The sequence below is a fragment of the Canis lupus genome, unplaced genomic scaffold, assembly GCF_011100685.1.
Source record: "Canis lupus familiaris isolate Mischka breed German Shepherd unplaced genomic scaffold, alternate assembly UU_Cfam_GSD_1.0 chrUn_S1632H1823, whole genome shotgun sequence".
Lineage (NCBI taxonomy): Eukaryota > Metazoa > Chordata > Mammalia > Carnivora > Canidae > Canis > Canis lupus.
This window is the reverse complement of record NW_023330475.1, coordinates 34,530-56,848: the sequence shown is the minus strand read 5'-3', so window position 1 is coordinate 56,848 and position 22,319 is coordinate 34,530.

Below are 22,319 nucleotides of genomic sequence, written 5' to 3'. Positions count from 1 at the left end.
AACAGAACTTGAGGAATTACTCCAGCCCTTCTGGAGGTCCCCGATACAAGCCCTTAAAACTAAGCAAAAACCCACCTCGTGGTCCAAGTCCCTGCTCCGCTGTGTCGGGTGTACTTGGACGCAGGCTCGAGTTTGGAAATCAACCCTTGTGGGTTTGCATCAGTGTCAGCTCCGTAGTGGTTTCTCGGATTTGCAATCTTGGGCACAACATCCCCATGTCCCCTCCCACCTGGGCTGAAACCTTATCCCCTCCCACCCAGGCTGACCCTCAGTCACCTCCTCGCCCACAACAGCTGGGCACAGGCCCTCACACAGGTCCTACGGGCATGGTGGGAACTCTCACCATGCCGCTCCCAGGGGAAGGAAGGAGGTTTCGGCAGGACACACTCCCATGGTGGCCCCAGTGCTCCCTGGCCAGCATGGCAGCTCGTGACAGGTGGGGGTCTGTGTCCTTTACGCCTGCTCCTCCTCCGCAGTTTTCCCACAGGAAATGAAGGAGGAGGTCCTGGTCTCCACCAGGGACATCACCCAGGTAGACTTAGACAGCAACAGGACATTCGGCAGCCACACCGTATTTTGGGATGGCTAGGGGGTCGGGTGAGGCTGCTGGGCCAGGGGGCTTCGGGGCCCCGAGGGAGGCCCGGGGCCTTCTGGGTAGGGAAAACGGGTTTCTGAGGCCGGGGGGAGCAATAGCAGCCAACAACACACTGTTCCATGGTAGGATGCTGGGGATGACTCCAGTGCCCACACTCCCGGTGCCTCGGGGATGAGGAGGCCAGTAGGATGGGGCCTCCAGGGGTTGCCATGGGAGCTGAATGCCAAAGGGGAGAGGGACGGCCCCCTGAGAAGCAGGGGATGGAGTGGGGGACGTGGGGGGCAGGAACCGGACCTGGGGGCCAGGCGGCATGGCCGCGGCTCTACCAGGACAAACATTGATCCCATGAGGGTCAGACGGGTCAGAGTGACACCCACTCTCGGTGCTTTATATATTTCTAAATTCTATGCATTTCATTTGAGACAATTTGCAATTTGATAACATACATAGTATAATGACCCCCAGATAATGCCCCCAGTCCAGCCAGGGCCCTGCACTGACCACACGGTGCCCCAGGGGCAGGTGTCACTGCAAACCCCAGACTAGTCGCCTTTAACTGTAGATGTCTCCTTGTGCATCTTAGAGGAAGGAGATGCCCTTTTTCCACAGGCCCCCCACGACATACCCATCATTCACCACTCCCACACCATCCCCCTACATCATCATCCCCAATGGCATCCCACAGACTCCATCCCCGTCAAAACCACGCAGCCCCACACAATTCCCACTCACACCATACCCCAACTCCATCACCCCTACACCATTCCCCACTCTTCACCACCATCATACCCCTGTCCCCACACCATCTACCACCACACCATTGACCCCCAGCAAGGACCCAGTGCAGGTGCCCCCTGTGGGACATGCTCAGCCTCCCTGGGGTTCTCTGGATACCCTGATCCCATCAGAAGCCCGGGTGTCCCATAGAGTACCCATGGGTTGCAGGGAGGAGGGAAGACAGGGAGCCCCCAACAGGGTGGGTGCAGGTGAGTGGTGCAGAGGACCCACTGTGCCCTGCCTCCGCCCAGTGTCCCTCATTTAGGGCGGCACACCATGCATAGGACACCAGCCCTTAACCCATGGGGATCTGGGCTGGCCTGGCCCTGGGCTCTGTGAGGGCTGGGGTGATTTGAGCCCTCACCCCAGGCCCAACACAAAGACTAATGGGATCCAGCCCACATGGCCCTGGCCAGCCCTGGATTCTGGCCCCGGGCTGAGAGAGCCATCTCACAGCTGGATGTTGACTCCTGGGCCCTGGGGTAGGATGGTGGGCCCCACCCGCACCCACACCAAGAGGCAGGCTCCTCCAGGTGCTGGGGCCCCAGGGATCCCGAGGCTGGGGCCCAGCTGCCCTGCGGGGCCCAGCACAGAAGCCCATGAGGTGCAGGTCCAGGTCAGCTCTGCTGTCCTCTGAACTGTCTCTCAGACTGAAATGTCAGGACACACGCCCCCACCCAGAGTCCACACCTGCTCCCAGGTGGGGGACTCCAGCACCCGCCCCCCAACACATGTCATTCTTGCCCTCCCCTAAAGGACAGAAAGGTCTCCCTCCCCAGGGGAAGGCGTCCACCCTCGACTCTGAGCCTGTTTACTGTAGAAAGTCAATAAAGTGTTGTGGTAGGAAAATGCACAGCCAGCCCGTTTCTGTGTCTCCCAGAACACTGTTCACGGGGCATGGAAAGACACCAAGAGAGGAGGAGGGGGTACCACCTTGGCCCCACCAGCCCCTGCAGGGGCGCCACCAGGAACACCCAGCTGCGTCCCCACGTGCCTTCCACAGGTGGCCAGATGCCGGGTTCAGGACCTGACAGACTTTACTGGGACTCAGGCTGTGCCCCACGAGCCAGGAGGGCCTGGGACAGAGTGACAGCCAAGAAGCCTCAGGTCACCAGGGTCTGTGCAAAGCGACCCGGATGTCTGTGCTCCCTCTGTCCAGGAGGTCGTGGCTGGCCAGGTACGGGGCACTTCCTCCCCTCCCCACATCCCCTTGCCTGTGAGCCTGGGGCAGAGAGGGCCTGCAGGGCAGTCAGAATGGCCCTAGAAGGGATGTCAGGACAGTAGTCCCTTGTGTTGTGCCCAAGATTGTGAAACCGAGAAACCACTGAGGAGCCAACACGAAGCAAACTCCCAAGGCTTTCTTTACAAACTGGAGCTTGTGTCCAAGTGCACCCGACACAGCGGAGCAGGGACTTGGACCCTGAGACTAAGAGGCATAGCAGCTTTATAGGGGCCAGTGGACCATGGGATATGCAGAAATTTGCACAGTCATGTCAGTTCACACGCAGGTGGCCGATTGAATTGCACCTTACCGTATAGTATCCACTTGAGCTGCTCTATTACTTTGGTCAGAATCGGCGCACAGATTTGGTGGGCACAAAGCGGGGTTCACTGTTATGAGCTGATTTCTGATTAGGGTGTGCCCAGCAATCTGACTAGGGTGGGGCAGCGCCTTAAGCCATAATCAGGTGATGAGGGGGTCATAGGGGAGGTGGCGGGTGTAGCACAAAATGGAATCAGTCCTGCTCTGCTTGCTCAGGGGTAGGAGATTTTTGTTAAATTTCCTGGGTCCCACACTTGCAGCTCATGCACCTGGGCCACCTGCACCAGGTGGACTCAGCGTGCACACCTTGTGGTGCTGGATCTCTCACACCACCGTGTGGAGGGCACCCTCCTTGCCCGAGTGAGTAGGAGCTTGGTGAGGATGGGACTCGGCCTGAAGGCCAGGCAGCACAGGAGACTGAGGAACCCCATCCCCGTCCCCACCCCGACTCCCACACACAGGCAGCCCCAGGGCTCCCCTCCATGTGCACCCGCCTCCTCAGGAGCACCCCCCAGAGCGGCCCTGAGGTCTGGCTCCCTGCTGGAGAGGCATCAGGGAGAAGAGAAGCACATGGTGCTTGGCAGGACCCACTGCAGGACCTAGGAATGTGGTCAAGCCGGAACTTCCATCTCAGCAGATACTCCAGCGGAAAGTCATTGTATGAGCCAGCACAGGGTCGACCAGGAGACCTCAGTAGCCGCCCAGCTCCAGCACCAAAAATGATGTTGTGACCACCATTTTGGCATTTGGGTGACCCAGCCAGAGGATCCGATAGCTGCACGTGATAGCTGCATGTGATAGACACACACACACCCCAAAACCAACAAAAATCAGAATCCCCCCAATGTTGTCAAACAGCAGCCAGATGATTCCATACACGACGCTGTGGTCCCCAAAAGGATACATGGAAGATGTTATAAACCACGACTACAGAGGTGTCAGAGGTACGGAGATGTGCCTGCTGGGTTCCAACAAGGAGCGCAGAGGAGCAGGAAGCATCCTATGGAGGGGGGGCCCTCCTAGGAAAGGACACCAGGTCCCTGTGAAGGCTACAGAGGGTGAAATCTGTCCTCCTCCCTTTCAGCTTCTGGTTTTCCTCCTAAATGCCATTTTCTTCAATCATAACACCAAAAATTTATTTTATGTTTTTAAATTTCTTTTTATAAGAGTCTAATTTTTATAAATTCTTTCTTCAGCAAGGGTGTCATTCAGGATAGAAGGAGATATAAAGATTTCCCAGACAGACAAAATATAAAGGAGTTCATGACCACTTAACCAATCCAATAAGGAATTTTAAGAGGGACTCTTCTAGTGGGGGGAAAAAAAGAGACCAAAAGCAACAAAGACTAGAAAGGACCAGAGAAAGTCACTGGAAACACCAACTCTACCGGTAACACAAAGGCAGTAAGTTCATATCTTTCAATAATCACTCTGAATGCTGATAGACTAAATGCTCCAATCAGAAGATAGAGGGTATCAGAGTGGCTTAAAAAACAGGATCCGGGATGCCTGGGTGGCTCAGGTTTTGAGCCTCTGCCTTTGACTCCAGGTGTGATCCTGGAGTCTGGGATTGAGTCCCATAGTGTGCTAGTAGTGGGGAGCATGCTTCTCTCTCTGCCTAATTTTCTGCCTCTCTCTCTCTCTCTCTCTCTCTCTCATGCTCTCAAATATAAAATCGTTATTAAAAGAACAAGATCCATCAGTATGCTGCCTACTAGATGCTCACGTTAGGCCTATAGAAACCAGGAGATTGAAAGTCAGGGGATGGAAAATCATCTATCACGCTAATGGTTATGAAAAGAAAGCTGGAGAACCCATACTTATATCAGACTAACTAGATTTGAAACCAAACCCTGGGGGACACCTTGTGGCTCAGTGGTTGAGCATCTGCCTTCGGCTCAGGGTGTGATCCTGGGATCCCAGGATCGAGTCCCATATCGGCAGCCCTTTGGGGAGCCTGTCTCTCCCTCTGCCTATGTTTCTGCCTCTGCTTCTCTTTGTATCTCTCAAAAATAAATAAATAAAATATTTAAATCTCAAAAAAGAAAGAACAAATACTGTAAGAAGAGATGAAGAAGGACATTATTTCATAATTAAAAAGACACTCTATCAGGATCAAACAACTAAATATTTATGCTGCCAACATGGCAGTACCTAAATATGGAAACCAATTAACAACAAACATAATGGAACACACTGATAATAATACACTGACAGGGGATTTCAACACCCACTTATGGAAATGGACTGATTGTCTATGCAGAAAATCTACAGGGGAAAAATAGCCTTGACACACTGGACCACAGGGACTCAACAGATATAGTCTGGACATTTCATCCTAAAGCAGAATACACACTCCTTTCAAGTGCACATGACATTCTCCAGAACAGATCATATCATGGGCCACAAATCAGCCCTCAACAGGTACAACAGGAACAAGAAGGTTGATATCACACCCTGTGCCTTTTCGGACCACGACTCTATGAAACTCGAAGTCGACAATAAGAAAAAATTTGGACAATCCAAAAATACGTGGAGATTATGAACATCCTACTAGAGAATGAATGGAGCAAACAGGAAATTAAAGAGGAAATTTAAAACAAATGAAAATGAAAACATGTTTCTCCAAACCACTGGGATGTAGAAAGGGCAGTCCAAAGAGGGAAGTACATAGCAATACAGGCCTACCTCAAGAAACAAGAAGTCTCTAATACACAACCTAACCCTACACCTAAAGGAGCTGGAAAAGGAATAGCAAACAAAGCCTAAAGCCTACAGAAGAGGGAAAAATAAAGATGAGAGCAGAAATAAACAATACAGAAATTTAAAAAACAGTAGATTCGAATAACGAAACTAAGAGCAGGTTCTTCAAAATAATTAATAAATGGAATCAAGCCTTATCCAGCCTTACAAATGAGAAAAGAAAAAAGACCTAAATAAATAAAATCACAAATGAGAGAAGAGCGATCACAATCAACACCAGTAAAATAAGACAATTATAAGGGAATACTATGAAAGAATATATGTTAACAAACTGGGAGACCTGGAAGAAATGGACAAATCCCTAGAAATGTGCAAAAGAGCAAAACTGAAATAGGAAAAAATAGAAAATGTGAACAGACCCATAACTAGCAGAGGAATTGAATCAGCAAGGCACCTGGTTGCCTCAGTGGTTGAGAATCTGCTTTGGCACAGGTCATGATCCCGGGGTCCTGGGGAATCAAGTCCCACATCAGGCTCCCCGCATGGAGCCTCATTTTCCCTCTGCCTATACCTCTGCTTCTCTGTGTCTCTCATGAATATATAAATAAAATATTTAAAAAAGAGAAAAGATAAAAAGATGAGAAAGGACTGAAATAAAATCACAAATGAGAAAAGAGAAATAACAACCAACACTAGAGAAATACAAACGATAATAAGAGAATATGATGAAAAATTATATGCCAGAAACCTAGAACCTGGAAGAAATAGATCAATTCCAGGAAATATATAACATAGCAAAAATGAAAAATGAATAAATAAGAAACTTGAAAAGACCGATAACCAGCAAAGAAATTGAAACAGCAATCAGGGATCTCCCAACAGGAGATGCTTAGATCAATAGAACAGAATGGAAAGCCAAAACAAGATACAAACATGTATCTATGATCCATTAATGGACAACAAGGCAGGAAGGAATATCCAATGGCACAAAGACAGTCTCTTCAAGAAACCCTAACCCTGACCCCAGGATAAGAACAAATGGTGTTGGGAAAACCAGGCAGCCACATGCAGAAGAATGAAACTGGACCACTTTCTTACACCATATATATAAAAAATAAATTCAAAATGGATGAAAGACCTAAATGTGAGACCTGAAACCATAAAAAGAAGAAAAGATAGGCAGCAACATCTATGACATAGGCCATTGGATCTTCTTTCTAGATATGCCTCTGAGGTGAGGGAAACAAAAGCAAAAATCCTATTGGGACTTCATCAAATTGAAAAGCTTCTGCACAGTGAAGGAAACAACCAAACCTAAAAGGCAACATACAGGAAGAAGGGGAAGATGTCGGAAGAGAAGGGTCCCCAAGTCACCTGTCCCCACCAAATTACCTAGATAACGTTCAAATCATCCTGAAAATCTAGGAATTCGACCTGAGATTTAAACATATATCAGCTGGAATGCTACAGAGAGAAAAGTTCGCGCTTCTATCAAGGTAGGAAGACCAAAAAAGGAGTAAAGAAACAAAAGGCATCCAAGGGGAAGAGCCCCCGAAGAGCCAGGCTAAGGCCAGGGCGAGTGCCCCCTGGTCAGGAGAGCTCTGTCCCAGAGATGCAGGAGCTGCACCAATCTTCCAGGGTGGAATGGCACCCGCAGGGATTCAGAGCAGGACCCCAGGAGGGTGGGGATACCCTCGGGGTCCATGGGAAACTAACAGACACCTGCACTCCCAAGAGAGTGAACCGAGCTCCCTAAGGGCTGCAGGGCACATGCATTGACCCAGGAGCAGCTCTGAGGGGCTCAGGTGGCCGCTGTGTGTGGAGGGGGCTGGGGGTCCCAGGGAGCAGCTAGGTGGCGGCACCTAGGGCAGAGGAAGAGGCTCCATGTGGAGGGGGCTGCGCAGCTCCTACAGCAGCTCAGAGGGGCTAGGGCGGCGGCTCCGTGGAGAGGTGGCTGCACGGCTGGGAGGGAGAATCCAACAGCATAGGCCCCGGAGCACAGGGCGCCATGACACAGCCCAGGATTTGGCCTCCCCCAGGACAGGCAGAGGCCCGGAGGGCCCAGGACAGCAATGATGCTCCTGCCACTAGCTCAGCAGATCAGCAGCCTCACCCCGGAGCCTCCAGGCCCTGCAGATGGACTGTTCTGGAGTTACTGTGGGGGCTGAATACCGGTTTTCAGACCTGGCCACTGCCACTGGGGTTGTTTCTCCTTGGGCTTCATGGGGTAAACTACCCCCATTGAGCGCTTCACCTGGCAGGGGGAGAGGAGCTCCCCCAAGGGCTAACACCTGAAGATCAGCACAACAGACCCCTCCTCCAGAAGACCAGCTAGACGGACAAGTTCCAGGGGAAGTCAAGGGACTTAAAGTATACAGAATCAGAAGATACTCCCCCATGTTTTTTTTTTTTTATTGGTGTTCAATTTACTAACATACAGAATAACACCCAGTGCCCGTCACCCATTCACTCCCACCCCCTGCCCTCCTCCCCTTCTACCACCCCAAATGAATGAGAACATATAATGTTTGTCCTTCTCCGACTGACTTACTTCACTCAGCATAATACCCTCCAGTTCCATCCACGTTGAAGCAAATGGTGGGTATTTGTCATTTCTAATAGCTGAGTAATATTCCATTGTATACATAAACCACATCTTCTTTATCCATTCATCTTTCGTTGGACACCGAGGCTCCTTCCACAGTTTGGCTATAGTGGCCATTGCTGCTAGAAACATCGGGGTGCAGGTGTCCCGGCGTTTCATTGCATTTGTATCTTTGGGGTAAATCCCCAACAGTGCAATTGCTGGGTCGTAGGGCAGGTATATTTTTAACTGTTTGAGGAACCTCCACACAGTTTTCCAGAGTGGCTGCACCAGTTCACATTCCCACCAACAGTGTAAGAGGGTTCCCTTTTCTCCGCATCCTCTCCAACATTTGTTGTTTCCTGCCTTGTTAATTTTCCCCATTCTCACTGGTGTGAGGTGGTATCTCATTGTAGTTTTGATTTGTATTTCCCTGATGGCAAGTGATGCAGAGCATTTTCTCATATGCATGTTGGCCATGTCTATGTCTTCCTCTGTGAGATTTCTGTTCATGTCTTTTGCCCATTTCACGATTGGATTGTTTGTTTCTTTGGTGTTGAGTTTAATAAGTTCTTTATAGATCTTGGAAACTAGCCCTTTATCTGATATGTCATTTGCAAATATCTTCTCCCATTCTGTAGGTTGTCTTTGAGTTTTGTTGACTGTATCCTTTGCTGTGCAAAAGCTTCTTATCTTGATGAAGTCCCAATAGTTCATTTTTGCTTTTGTTTCTTTTGCCTTCGTGGATGTATCTTGCAAGAAGTTACTATGGCCGAGTTCAAAAAGGGTGTTGCCTGTGTTCTTCTCTAGGATTTTGATGGAATCTTGTCTCACATTTAGATCTTTCATCCATTTTGAGTTTATCTTTGTGTATGGTGAAAGAGAGTGGTCTAGTTTCATTTTTCTGCATGTGGATGTCCAATTTTCCCAGCACCATTTATTGAAGAGACTTTCTTCCAATGGATAGTCTTTCCTCCTTTATCGAATATTAGTTGCCCATAAAGTTCAGGGTCCACTTCTGGATTCTCTATTCTGTTCCACTGATCTATGTGTCTGTTTTTGTGCCAGTACCACACTGTCTTGATGACCACAGCTTTGTAGTACAACCTGAAATCTGGCATTGTGATGCCCCCAGATATGGTTTTCTTTTTTAAAATTCCCCTGGCTATTCGGGGTCTTTTCTGATTCCACACAAATCTTAAAATAATTTGTTCTAACTCTCTGAAGAAAGTCCATGGTATTTTGATAGGGATTGCATTAAACGTGTATATTGCCCTGGGTAACATTGACATTTTCACAATATTAATTCTGCCAATCCATGAGCATGGAATATTTTTCCATCTCTTTGTGTCTTCCTCAATTTCTTTCAGAAGTGTTCTATAGTTTTGAGGGTATAGATCCTTTACATCTTTGGTGAGGTTTATTCCTAGGTATCTTATGGTTTTGGGTGCAATTGTAAATGGGATTGACTCCTTAATTTCTCTTTCTTCAGTCTCATTGTTAGTGTATAGAAATGCCACTGACTTCTGGGCATTGATTTTGTATCCTGCCACGCTACCGAATTGCTGTATGAGTTCTAGCAATCTTGGGGTGGAGACTTTTGGGTTTTCTATGTAGAGTATCATGTCATCGGCAAAGAGAGAGAGTTTGACTTCTTCTTTGCCAATTTGAATGCCTTTAATGTCTTTTTGTTGTCTGATTGCTGAGGCTAGGACTTCCAGTACTATGTTGAATAGCAGTGGGGAGAGTGGACATCCCTGTCTTGTTCCTGATCTTAGGGGAAAGGCTCCCAGTGCTTCCCCATTGAGAATGATATTTGCTGTGGGCTTTTCATAGATGGCATTTAAGATGTCGAGGAATGTTCCCTCTATCCCTACACTCTGAAGAGTTTTAATCAGAAATGGATGCTGTATTTTGTCAAATGCTTTCTCTGCATCCAATGAGAGGATCATATGGTTCTTGGTTTTTCTCTTGCTGATATGATGAATCACATTGATTGTTTTACGGGTGTTGAACCAGCCTTGTGTCCCAGGGATAAATCCTACTTGGTCATGGTGAATAATTTTCTTAATGTACTGTTGGATCCTATTGGCCAGTATCTTGTTGAGAATTTTTGCATCCATGTTCATCAGGGATATTGGTCTGTAATTCTCCTTTTTGGCGGGGTCTTTGTCTGGCTTTGGAATTAAGGTGATGCTGGCTTCATAGAACGAATTTGGAAGTACTCCATCTCTTTCTATCTTTCCAAACAGCTTTAGGAGAATAGGTATGATTTCTTCTTTAAACGTTTGATAAAATTCTCCTGGGAAGCCATCTGGCCCTGGACTCTTGTGTCTTGGGAGGTTTTTGATGACTGCTTCAATTTCCTCCCTGGTTATTGGCCTGTTCAGGTTTTCTATTTCTTCCGGTTCCAGTTTTGGTAGTTTGTGGCTTTCCAGGAATGCGTCCATTTCTTCTAGATTGCCTAATTTATTGGCGTATAGCTGTTCATAATATGTTTTTAAAATCGTTTGTATTTCCTTGGTGTTGGTAGTGATCTCTCCTTTCTCATTCATGATTTTATTAATTTGAGTCTTCTCTCTCTTCTTTTTAATAAGGCTGGCTAATGGTTTATCTATCTTATTAATTCTTTCAAAGAACCAACTCCTGGTTCTGTTGATCTGTTCCACAGTTCTTCTGGTCTCGATTTCATTGAGTTCTGCTCGAATCTTTATTAACTCCCTTCTTCTCTTGGGTGTAGGATCTATTTGCTGTTTTTTCTCTAGCTCCTTTATGTGTAAGGTTAGCTTTTGTATTTGAGTTCTTTCCAGTTTTTGAATGGATGCTTGTATTGCGATGTATTTCCCCCTTAGGACTGCTTTTGCTGCATCCCAAAGATTTTGAACGGTTGTATCTTCATTCTCATTAGTTTCCATGAATCTTTTTAATTCTTCCTTAATTTCCTGGTTGACCCTTTTATCTTTTAGCAGGATGGTCCTTAACCTCTATGTGTTTGAGGTCCTTCCAAACTTCTTGTTGTGATTTAGTTCTAATTTCAAGGCATTATGGTCCGAGAATATGCAGGGGACAATCCCAATCTTTTGGTATCGGTTCAGACCCGATTTGTGACCCAATATGTGGTCTATTCTGGAGAAAGTTCCATGTGCGCTTGAGAAGAATGTGTATTCGGTTGAGTTTGGATGTAAAGTTCTGTAGATATCTGTGAAATCCATCTGGTCCAGTGTATCATTTAAAGCTCTCGTTTCTTTGGAGATGTTTTGCTTAGAAGACCTATCGAGTATAGAAAGAGCTAGATTGAAGTCACCAAGTATAAGTGTATAATTATCTAAGTATTTCTTCACTTTGGTTAATAATTGATTTATATATTTGGCAGCTCCCACATTCGGAGCATATATATTGAGGATTGTTAAGTCCTCTTGTTGAATAGATCCTTTAAGTATGATATAGTGTCCCTCTTCATCTCTCACTACAGTCTTTGGGGTAAATTTTAGTTTATCTGATATAAGGATGGCTACCTCTGCTTTCTTTTGAGGACCATTCGAATGGTAAATGGTTCTCCAACCTTTTATTTTCAGGCTGTAGGTGTCCTTCTGTCTAAAATGAGTCTCTTGTAGACAGCAAATAGATGGGTCCTGCTTTTTTATCCAGTCTGAAACCCTGCGCCTTTTGATGGGGTCATTAAGCCCGTTCACATTCAGAGTTACTATTGAGAGATATGAGTTTAGTGTCATCATGATATCTATTCAGTCTTTGTTTTTGTGGACTGTTCCACTGAACTTCTTCTTAAAGGGGAATTTTAAGAGGCCCCCTTAAAATTTCTTGCAGAGCTGGTTTGGAGGTCACATATTCTTTTAGTTGCTGCCTGTCTTGGAAGCTCTTTATCTCTCCTTCCATTTTGAATGAGATCCTTGCTGGATAAAGTATTCTTGGTTGCATGTTCTTCTCATTTAGGACCCTGAATATATCCTGCCAGCCCTTTCTGGCCTGCCAGGTCTCTGTGGAGAGGTCTGCTGTTACCCTAATACTCCTCCCCATAAAAGTCAGGGATTTCTTGTCTCTTGCTGCTTTAAGGATCTTCTCCTTATCTTTGGAATTTGCAAGCTTCACAATTAAATGTCGAGGTGTTGAACGGTTTTTATTGATTTTAGGGTGGGGTATCTCTCTATTTCCTGGATCTGAATGCCTGCTTCCATTCCCAGATTAGGAAAGTTTTCAGCTAGAATTTGTTCAAATACATATTCTGGCCCTCTGTCCCTTTCGGCGCCCTCGGGAACCCCAATTAAACGTAGGTTTTTCTTCCTCAGGCTGTCGTTTATTTCCCTTAATCTATCTTCATGGTCTTTTAATTGTTTTTCTCTTTTTTCCTCATTTTCCCTCTTTGCTATCAACTTGTCTTCTAGGTCACTCACTCGTTCTTCCACCTCGTTAACCCTCGTCGTTAGGACTTCTAGTTTGGATTGCATCTCATTCAATTGATTTTTAATATCTGCCTGATTAGCTCAAAATTCTGCAGTCATGAAGTCTCTTGAGTCCTTTATACTTTTTTCTAGAGCCACCAGTAGCTGTATAATCGTGCTTCTGAATTGGCTTTCTGACATTGAATTGTAATCCAGATTTTGTAACTCTGTGGGAGAGAGGACTGTTTCTGATTCTTTCTTTTGAGGTGAGGTTTTCCTTCTAGTCATTTTGCTCAGTGCAGAGTGGCCAAAAGCAAGTTGTATTGGGAAAAAGAGAAAAAGAGAGGAGAGAAAGAAGGAAAGAAAAGAGAAAGAGAAAAAAAAAAGGGAAGAAAAAGAAAAAAAAAAACGAAAAAAAAAAAGAAGAAAAAGAGAAAGAAAAAGAAAGGAGAAAAAAAGGGGGTGGGGGAAGGAAACAAATCAAAAAGCAAAACAAAACAAAAACAAAAACAAACAAACAAAAAAAGAACCACCGGGGAGTATCTTCTGATTCTGTGTACTTTAAGTCCCTTGGCTTCTCCTGGAAGTTGTCAGTCTAGCTGGTGTTCTGGGGGAGGGGCCTGTTGTGCTGATTTTCAGGTGTTAGCAGTTGGGGGAGCTGCTGTGCCCCTGCCTGGTGCAGGGCTCAGTGGGGGTTGTTTACCCCGTGAGGCCGCAGGAGGAACAGCCCCAGTGGCGGGGCAGCTCTGGAGCCCTGGATTCAGCTCCGGCAGGAACTCCGTCTGCAGGGCCTGGAGGCTCCGGGGCAGGGCCGCTGATGTGCTCAGCTGGGGCAGGAGCGTCCTTGCTGTCCTGGGCCCTCCCGGCCTCTGCCTGTCCCGGGGGAGGCGGGATCCTGGGCTGTGTCCCGGCGCCCTGTGCTCCGGAGCCTGCGCTGTTGGATTCGCGCTCCCGGGCCGCGCAGCCCCCTCCGCGGAGCCGCCGCCCGAGCCCCTCCAAGCTGCTCCTGGAACCGCGCAGCCCCCTCCGCACGGAGCCTCTTCCTCTGCCCGAGCCCCTCCGAGCTGCTCCCGGGGCCGCGCAGCCCCCTCCGCGGAGCCGCCGCCCGAGCCCCTTCAGCTGCTCCGGGTCCCGCCGGGTCCCGCTGTGCGCGCTGCAGCCCTTAGGGAGCTCGGTGCACTCTCCCGGGGCGCAGTTGCTCTGTTACTGTCCCCGGGAGCCCGAGGGCATCCCCGCCCTCCTGGGTCCTGCTCCAACTCCCTGCGAGCCCCTTTCCCCCGGGAAGGTCGGTGCAGCTCCTGCTCCTCCGGGACGGGGCTCTCCTGTCCTGGGGACACTCGCCCCGGCCTCAGCCCGGCTCCTCGCGGGCCCCTCCCCCTCGGAGGCCTTTGTTCCTTTATTTCTTTTTCCCCGTCTTCCTACCTTGATAGAAGCGCGAACTCTTCTCACTGTAGCATTCCAGCTGGTCACTCTTTAAATCTCAGGCCGAATTCATAGATTTTCAGGATAATTTGAAGGTTTTCTAGGTAGTTTGGTGGAGACAGGTGATTTGGAGACCCTACTCTTCCGCCATCTTGCTCCTCCCCCCTCCCCCATGTTTTATTTATTTCTGATTGCTTCCCCCAACCTTTTTCTCCCCCTTTCTTTCTTTTTCTTTCTCCTTTTATTCTCTTTTTTGCTTTTTTTAGTCCTTTTTCCTTTTTTCTTTTTCTCTTCTCTTTCCTTTTTTCTATCCTCTCTTTTTCTCTTATTCCCAATACACTTGTTTCTGGCCACTCTGCACTGAGCAAAATGACTACAAAGAAAAGTTCACCCCAAAAGAAAGAAACAGTCCTCTCTCCAACAGAGTTACAAATCAGGATTACAATTCAATGTCAGAAAGCCAATTCAGAAGCACTATTATACAGCTACTGGTGGCTCTAGAAAAAAGCATAAAGGACTCAAGAGACTTCATGACTGCAGAATTTAGATCCAATCAGGCCGAAATTTAAAAGTCAATTGAATGAGATGCAATCCAAACTAGAAGTCCTAAAGATGAGGGTTAATGAGGAGGAAGAACGAGTGAGTGACATAGAAGACCAGTTGATGGCAAAGAGGGAAACTGAGGAAAAAAGAGACAGACAATTAAAAGACCAGGAAGACAGATTAAAGGAAATAAACGACAGTGTGAGGAAGAAAAACCTATGTGTAAATGCGGTTCCCGACGGCGCCAAAAGGGATAGAGGGCCAGAGTAGTTATTTGAACAAATCCTAGCTGAAAACTTTCCTAATCTGGGAATGGAAGCAGGCATTCAGATCCAGGAAATAGAGAGATACCCCACCCTAAAATCAATAAAAACCGTCCAACACCTCGACATTTTTTTTTATTTTTTTTTTAAATTTTTTTCAACACCTCGACATTTAATAGTGAAGCTTGCAAATTCCAAAGATAAAGAGAAGATCCTTAAAGCAGCAAGAGACAAGAAAATCCTGACCTTTATGGGGAGGAGCATTAGGGTAACAGCAGACGTCTCCACAGCAACCTGGCAGGCCAGAAAGGGCTGGCCGGATATATTCAGGGTCCTCCATGAGAAGAACATGCAACCAAGAATACTTTATCCAGCAAGGATCTCATTCAAAATGGAAGGAGAGATAAAGAGCTTCCAAGACAGGCAGGAACTGAAAGAATATGTGAACTCCAAACCAGCTCTGCAAGAAATTTTAAGGGGGACTCTTAAAATTCCCCTTTAAGAAGAAGTTCAGTGGAACAATCCACAAAAACAAGGACTGAATAGATATCATGATGACACTAAACTCATATCTGTTGATAGTAACTCTGAATGTGAACGGGCTTAATAACCCCTCAAAGGCGCAGGGTTTCAGACTGGATAAAAAAGCAGGACCCAACTATTTCCTGCCTACAAGAGACTCATATTAGACATAAGGACACCTACAATCTGAAAATAATGGGTTGGAGAACCATTTACCATTCAAATGGTCCTCAAAAGAAAGCAGGGGTAGCCATCCTTATATCAGATAAACTAAAATTTACCCCGAAGACTATAGTGAGAGATGAAGACGGACACTAAATCATACTTAAAGGATCTATCCAACAAGAGGACTTAACAATCCTCAATATATACTCCCCGAATATCAAAGCTACCAAATATTTAAACCAATTAATAACGAAAGTGAAGAAATACTGGTGACATCAATCTAGGTCTTTCTACCCTCGATAGGTTTCTAAGCACAACATCTCCAAAGAAATGAGAGCTTTAAATGATACACTGGAGCAGATAGATTTCACAGATATCTACAGAACTTTATATGTAAACTGAACTGAATAAACATTCTTCTCAAGTGCACATGGAACTTTCTCCAGAATAGACCACATACTGGGTCACAAATAGGGTCTGAACCGATACCAAAAGATTCAGATCGTCCCCTGCATATTCTCAGACCATAATGCCTTGAAAGTAGAACTAAATCACAACAAAAAGTTTGGAAGGACTTCAAACACATGGAGGTTAAGGACCATCCTGCTAAAAGATGAAAGGGTCAACCAGGAAATTGAGGAAGAATTAAAAAGATTCATGGAAACTAATTGGAATGAAGATACAAAAGTTCAAAATCCTTTGCATGCAGCAAAAGCAGTCCTAAGGGGGAAATACATCACAATACAAGCATCCATTCAAAAACTGGAAAGAACTCAAATACAAAAGCTAACCTTACTCAAAAAGGAGCTAGAGAAAAAAACAGCAGCTAGATCCTACGCTCAAGAGAATAAGAGATTTAATTAAAATTTTAGCAGACCTCAAGGAAATTGAGACCACAAGAAATGTGGAATAGATAAACAAAACCAGGAGTTGGTTCTTTGAAAGAATTAATAACATACATAAACCATTAGCCTGTCTTATTAAAAGAGAGAGAACACTCAAATTAATAAAATCATGAATGAAAAAAAAAATAAAATAAAATCATGAATGAGAAAGGAGGGATCACTACCAACACCAAGGAAATACAAACGATTTTAAAAACATATTATGAACAGCTATATGGAAATAAATTAGGCAATCTAGAAGAAATGGACGGATTCCTGGAAAGCCACAAACTACCAAAACTGGAACAAGAAGAAATAGAAAACCTAAACAGGCCAATACCCAGGGAGGAGATTGAAGCAGTCATCAAAAACTCCCAAGTCACAAAAAAACAGGGCCATACAATATCTCCTTTCATTTTGTATGTTGCCTTTTATGTGTGTGTTGTTTTCTTCACTTGCGACGCTTTTAATTTGATGATTGCCCAAGAGTATTGTTTGCTTTTGTTTCCCTCAACGTCGAGGCATATCTAGAAGAAGATCCAATGGCCATGTCAAGACGTTGTTGCCTATCTTTTCTTCTTTTATGGTTTTGATGCCTCACATTTAGGTCTTTCACTGCATTTTGAATTATTTTTATATATATTGTTAGAAATGTGCTCCATTTTCATTCTTCTGCATGTGGGCTCCTGATTTTTCCCAACCCAATTTGTTCTTATCCTGGGTCAGGGTTAGGTTTGTGAGAGACTGTCTTTGTGCATTGGATGATCCTTGCTGCCTTGTTGTCGACTAATGATCATTGAGTTACAGGTTTGTATGCTTGTTTCGGCATTCCATTTCTATTCTATTGATCTAAGCATCTCTTGTGGCAATTCTTTATGCCTGTTCAATTTCTGCTGGTTACTTCTTTTCAAGTTTCTTACTTCTTCCTTTTCATTTTTCTATGTTATTATTTCCGGAATTGATCTATTTCTTTCCGGTTCTAGGTTGCTGGCATATAATTTTTCATAATGTTCTCTTGTAACGTTTGTATTTCTTTAGTGTTGGTTGTTATTTCTCTATCTCATTTGTGATTTATTGGATCCTTTCTCCTTTCTCATCTTTTTATTTTTTGTTCTTTTTTGATTTTTTTTGTTTCATGCGGACACAGGAGGCGGGTTGGCGGGTGGAGCTCCTGCGGGGCCTGACTCTGGGACATGATTCCCCGACCCCCCCCGGGATCATGGACCTGAGCCAAAGCAGATGCTCAACCACTGAGGCACCCAGGTGCTTCCTGATTTATTTCTCTGTTCTGTGTAATGGGTCTACTCACATTTTCTATTTCTCTCCTTTTCAGTTTTGCTCGTTTGCCACTTTCTAGGGATCTCTCCATTCTGTCCTGGTCTCCCCAGTTTGTTTGCGTATAATCTTTCATATTATTCCCTTATATTGTCTTATTTTCTGGTGTTGATTGTGATCCCTTCTTCCCTCATTTTGTGATTTTATTTATTTAGTTTCTTTTCTGTTTTCTTGTTGATAAGGCTGGCTAGCTTGATCCATTTTTTCTTGTTATTTGAAAACCGTTCTTAGTTTCGTATTCCATTCTACTGTTTTGTTTTTCTCTCGATTGTTTATTTCTCTCTCATCTTTATTTTTCCCTTCTTCTGTAGTTTAGGTTTGTTTCCTATTCCTTTCCAGCTCCTTTAGGTGTAGTGTGGGGTTGTGTATTGGAGCTTCTTGTTTCTTAGGTAGCCGTATTGCTATTACTTCCTCTCTAGGACTGCTTTGCTACATCCCAGAGGTTTGAGAAACATGTTTTCATTTTCATTTGTTTTAAATTTCCTCTTTAATTTCCTGTTGCTCTATTCATTCTCTAGTAGGAGTGCATAATTCCATGATATTTGATCTGTCAAATTTTTTCTTACTGTCGACTTCGAGTTTCATAGCTCGTGGTCCGAAAATGTACGGTGTGATCATCCTTCTTGTACCTGTTGTACCTGTTGAGGGCTGATTTGTGGCCATGATATAATCTTTCTGGAGATTTCCCATGTGACTTGAAAGGAATGTGTATTCTGCTTTGGAAGAAATGTTCAGACTATATCTGTTGAGTCCTGTGGTCCATTGTGTCAAGGCTATTGTTCCCCTGTTGATTTCTGCATAGACGATCGTCCATTGCCATAAGTGGGTGTTAAAATCCCATGTCATTGTATTATTATCATGTGTTTCTGTAGTTTTGTTGTTATTTGTTTTTCTATATTTGGTACTACTCCTATGTTGGCAGCATAATATGTTAGTTGTTTATTTTTTTAAAAATAATTTATTTTTTATTGTGTTCAATTAACCAACACGAATAACACCATGCTCATCCGCAAGTGCCCCCCTCATTGCCCTCACCATTCACCACCCCCCCACCCCCTGCCCTCCTCCCCTCCTGCACCCTAGTTCTTTCCAGAGTTAGAGTCTTTATACTCTCTCCATTTCTGATATTTCCCACACATTTCTTCTCCCTTCCCTTATTTTCCCTTTCACTATTATTTATATTCCCCAAATGAATGAGAACATATAATGTTTGTCCTTCTCCGACTGACTTACTTCACTCAGCATAATACCCTCCAGTTCCATCCACGTTGAAGCAAATGGTGGGTATTTGTCATTTCTAATAGCTGAGTAATATTCCATTGTATACATAAACCACATCTTCTTTATCCATTCATCTTTCGTTGGACACCGAGGCTCCTTCCACAGTTTGGCTATAGTGGCCATTGCTGCTAGAAACATCGGGGTGCAGGTGTCCCGGCGTTTCATTGCATTTGTATCTTTGGGGTAAATCCCCAACAGTGCAATTGCTGGGTCGTAGGGCAGGTATATTTTTAACTGTTTGAGGAACCTCCACACAGTTTTCCAGAGTGGCTGCACCAGTTCACATTCCCACCAACAGTGTAGGAGGGTTCCCTTTTCTCCGCATCCTCTCCAACATTTGTTGTTTCCTGCCTTGTTAATTTTCCCCATTCTCACTTGTGTGATGTGGTATCTCATTGTGGTTTTGATTTGTATTTCCCTGATGGCAAGTGATGCAGAGCATTTTCTCATATGCATGTTGGCCATGTCTATGTCTTCCTCTGTGAGATTTCTGTTCATGTCTTTTGCCCATTTCATGATTGGATTGTTTGTTTCTTTGGTGTTGAGTTTAATAAGTTCTTTATAGATCTTGGAAACTAGCCCTTTATCTGATATGTCATTTGCAAATATCTTCTCCCATTCTGTAGGTTGTCTTTGAGTTTTGTTGACTGTATCCTTTGCTGTGCAAAAGCTTCTTATCTTGATGAAGTCCCAATAGTTCATTTTTGCTTTTGTTTCTTTTGCCTTTGTGGATGTATCTTGCAAGAAGTTACTATGGCCGAGTTCAAAAGGGTGTTGCCTGTGTTCTTCTCTAGGATTTTGATGGAATCTTGTCTCACATTTAGATCTTTCGTCCATTTTGAGTTTATCTTTGTGTATGGTGAAAGAGAGTGGTCTAGTTTCATTCTTCTGCATGTGGATGTCCAATTTTCCCAGCACCATTTATTGAAGAGACTGTCTTTCTTCCAATGGATAGTCTTTCCTCCTTTATCGAATATTAGTTGCCCATAAAGTTCAGGGTCCACTTCTGGATTCTCTATTCTGTTCCACTGATCTATGTGTCTGTTTTTGTGCCAGTACCACACTGTCTTGATGACCACAACTTTGTAGTACAACCTGAAATCTGGCATTGTGATGCCCCCAGATATGGTTTTCTTTTTTAAAATTCCCCTGGCTAGGGGTCTTTTCTGATTCCACACAAATCTTAAAATAATTTGTTCTAACTCTCTGAAGAAAGTCCATGGTATTTTGATAGGGATTGCATTAAACGTGTATATTGCCCTGGGTAACATTGACATTTTCACAATATTAATTCTGCCAATCCATGAGCATGGAATATTTTTCCATCTCTTTGTGTCTTCCTCAATTTCTTTCAGAAGTGTTCTATAGTTTTGAGGGTATAGATCCTTTACATCTTGGTGAGGTTTATTCCTAGGTATCTTATGCTTTTGGGTGCAATTGTAAATGGGATTGACTCCTTAATTTCTCTTTCTTCAGTCTCATTGTTAGTGTATAGAAATGCCACTGACTTCTGGGCATTGATTTTGTATCCTGCCACGCTACCGAATTGCTGTATGAGTTCTAGCAATCTTGGGGTGGAGACTTTTGGGTTTTCTATGTAGAGTATCATGTCATCGGCGAAGAGAGAGAGTTTGACTTCTTCTTTGCCAATTTGAATGCCTTTAATGTCTTTTTGTTGTCTGATTGCTGAGGCTAGGACTTCCAGTACTATGTTGAATAGCAGTGGGGAGAGTGGACATCCCTGTCTTGTTCCTGATCTTAGGGGAAAGGCTCCCAGTGCTTCCCCATTAAGAATGATATTTGCTGTGGGCTTTTCATAGATGGCTTTTAAGATGTCGAGGAATGTTCCCTCTATCCCTACACTCTGAAGAGTTTTAATCAGGAATGGATGCTGTATTTTGTCAAATGCTTTCTCTGCATCCAATGAGAGGATCATATGGTTCTTGGTTTTTCTCTTGCTGATATGATGAATCACATTGATTGTTTTACGGGTGTTGAACCAGCCTTGTGTCCCAGGGATAAATCCTACTTGGTCATGGTGAATAATTTTCTTAATGTACTGTTGGATCCTATTGGCCAGTATCTTGTTGAGAATTTTTGCATCCATGTTCATCAGGGATATTGGTCTGTAATTCTCCTTTTTGGCGGGGTCTTTGTCTGGCTTTGGAATTAAGGTGATGCTGGCTTCATAGAACGAATTTGGAAGTACTCCATCTCTTTCTATCTTTCCAAACAGCTTTAGGAGAATAGGTATGATTTCTTCTTTAAACGTTTGATAAAATTCTCCTGGAAAGCCATCTGGCCCTGGACTCTTGTGTCTTGGGAGGTTTTGATGACTGCTTCAATTTCCTCCCTGGTTATTGGCCTGTTCAGGTTTTCTATTTCTTCCTGTTCCAGTTTTGGTAGTTTGTGGCTTTCCAGGAATGCGTCCATTTCTTCTAGATTGCCTAATTTATTGGCGTATAGCTGTTCATAATATGTTTTTAAAATCGTTTGTATTTCCTTGGTGTTGGTAGTGATCTCTCCTTTCTCATTCATGATTTTATTAATTTGAGTCTTCTCTCTCTTCTTTTTAATAAGGCTGGCTAATGGTTTATCTATCTTATTAATTCTTTCAAAGAACCAACTCCTGGTTCTGTTGATCTGTTCCACAGTTCTTCTGGTCTCGATTTCGTTGAGTTCTGCTCGAATCTTTATTAATTCCCTTCTTCTCTTGGGTGTAGGATCTATTTGCTGTTTTTTCTCTAGCTCCTTTATGTGTAAGGTTAGCTTTTGTATTTGAGTTCTTTCCAGTTTTTGAATGGATGCTTGTATTGCGATGTATTTCCCCCTTAGGACTGCTTTTGCTGCATCCCAAAGATTTTGAACGGTTGTATCTTCATTCTCATTAGTTTCCATGAATCTTTTTAATTCTTCCTTAATTTCCTGGTTGACCCTTTTATCTTTTAGCAGGATGGTCCTTAACCTCCATGTGTTTGAGGTCCTTCCAAACTTCTTGTTGTGATTTAGTTCTAATTTCAAGGCATTATGGTCCGAGAATATGCAGGGGACAATCCCAATCTTTTGGTATCGGTTCAGACCCGATTTGTGACCCAATATGTGGTCTATTCTGGAGAAAGTTTCATGTGCACTTGAGAAGAATGTGTATTCAGTTGAGTTTGGATGTAAAGTTCTGTAGATATCTGTGAAATCCATCTGGTCCAGTGTATCATTTAAAGCTCTCGTTTCTTTGGAGATGTTTTGCTTAGAAGACCTATCGAGTATAGAAAGAGCTAGATTGAAGTCACCAAGTATAAGTGTATTAT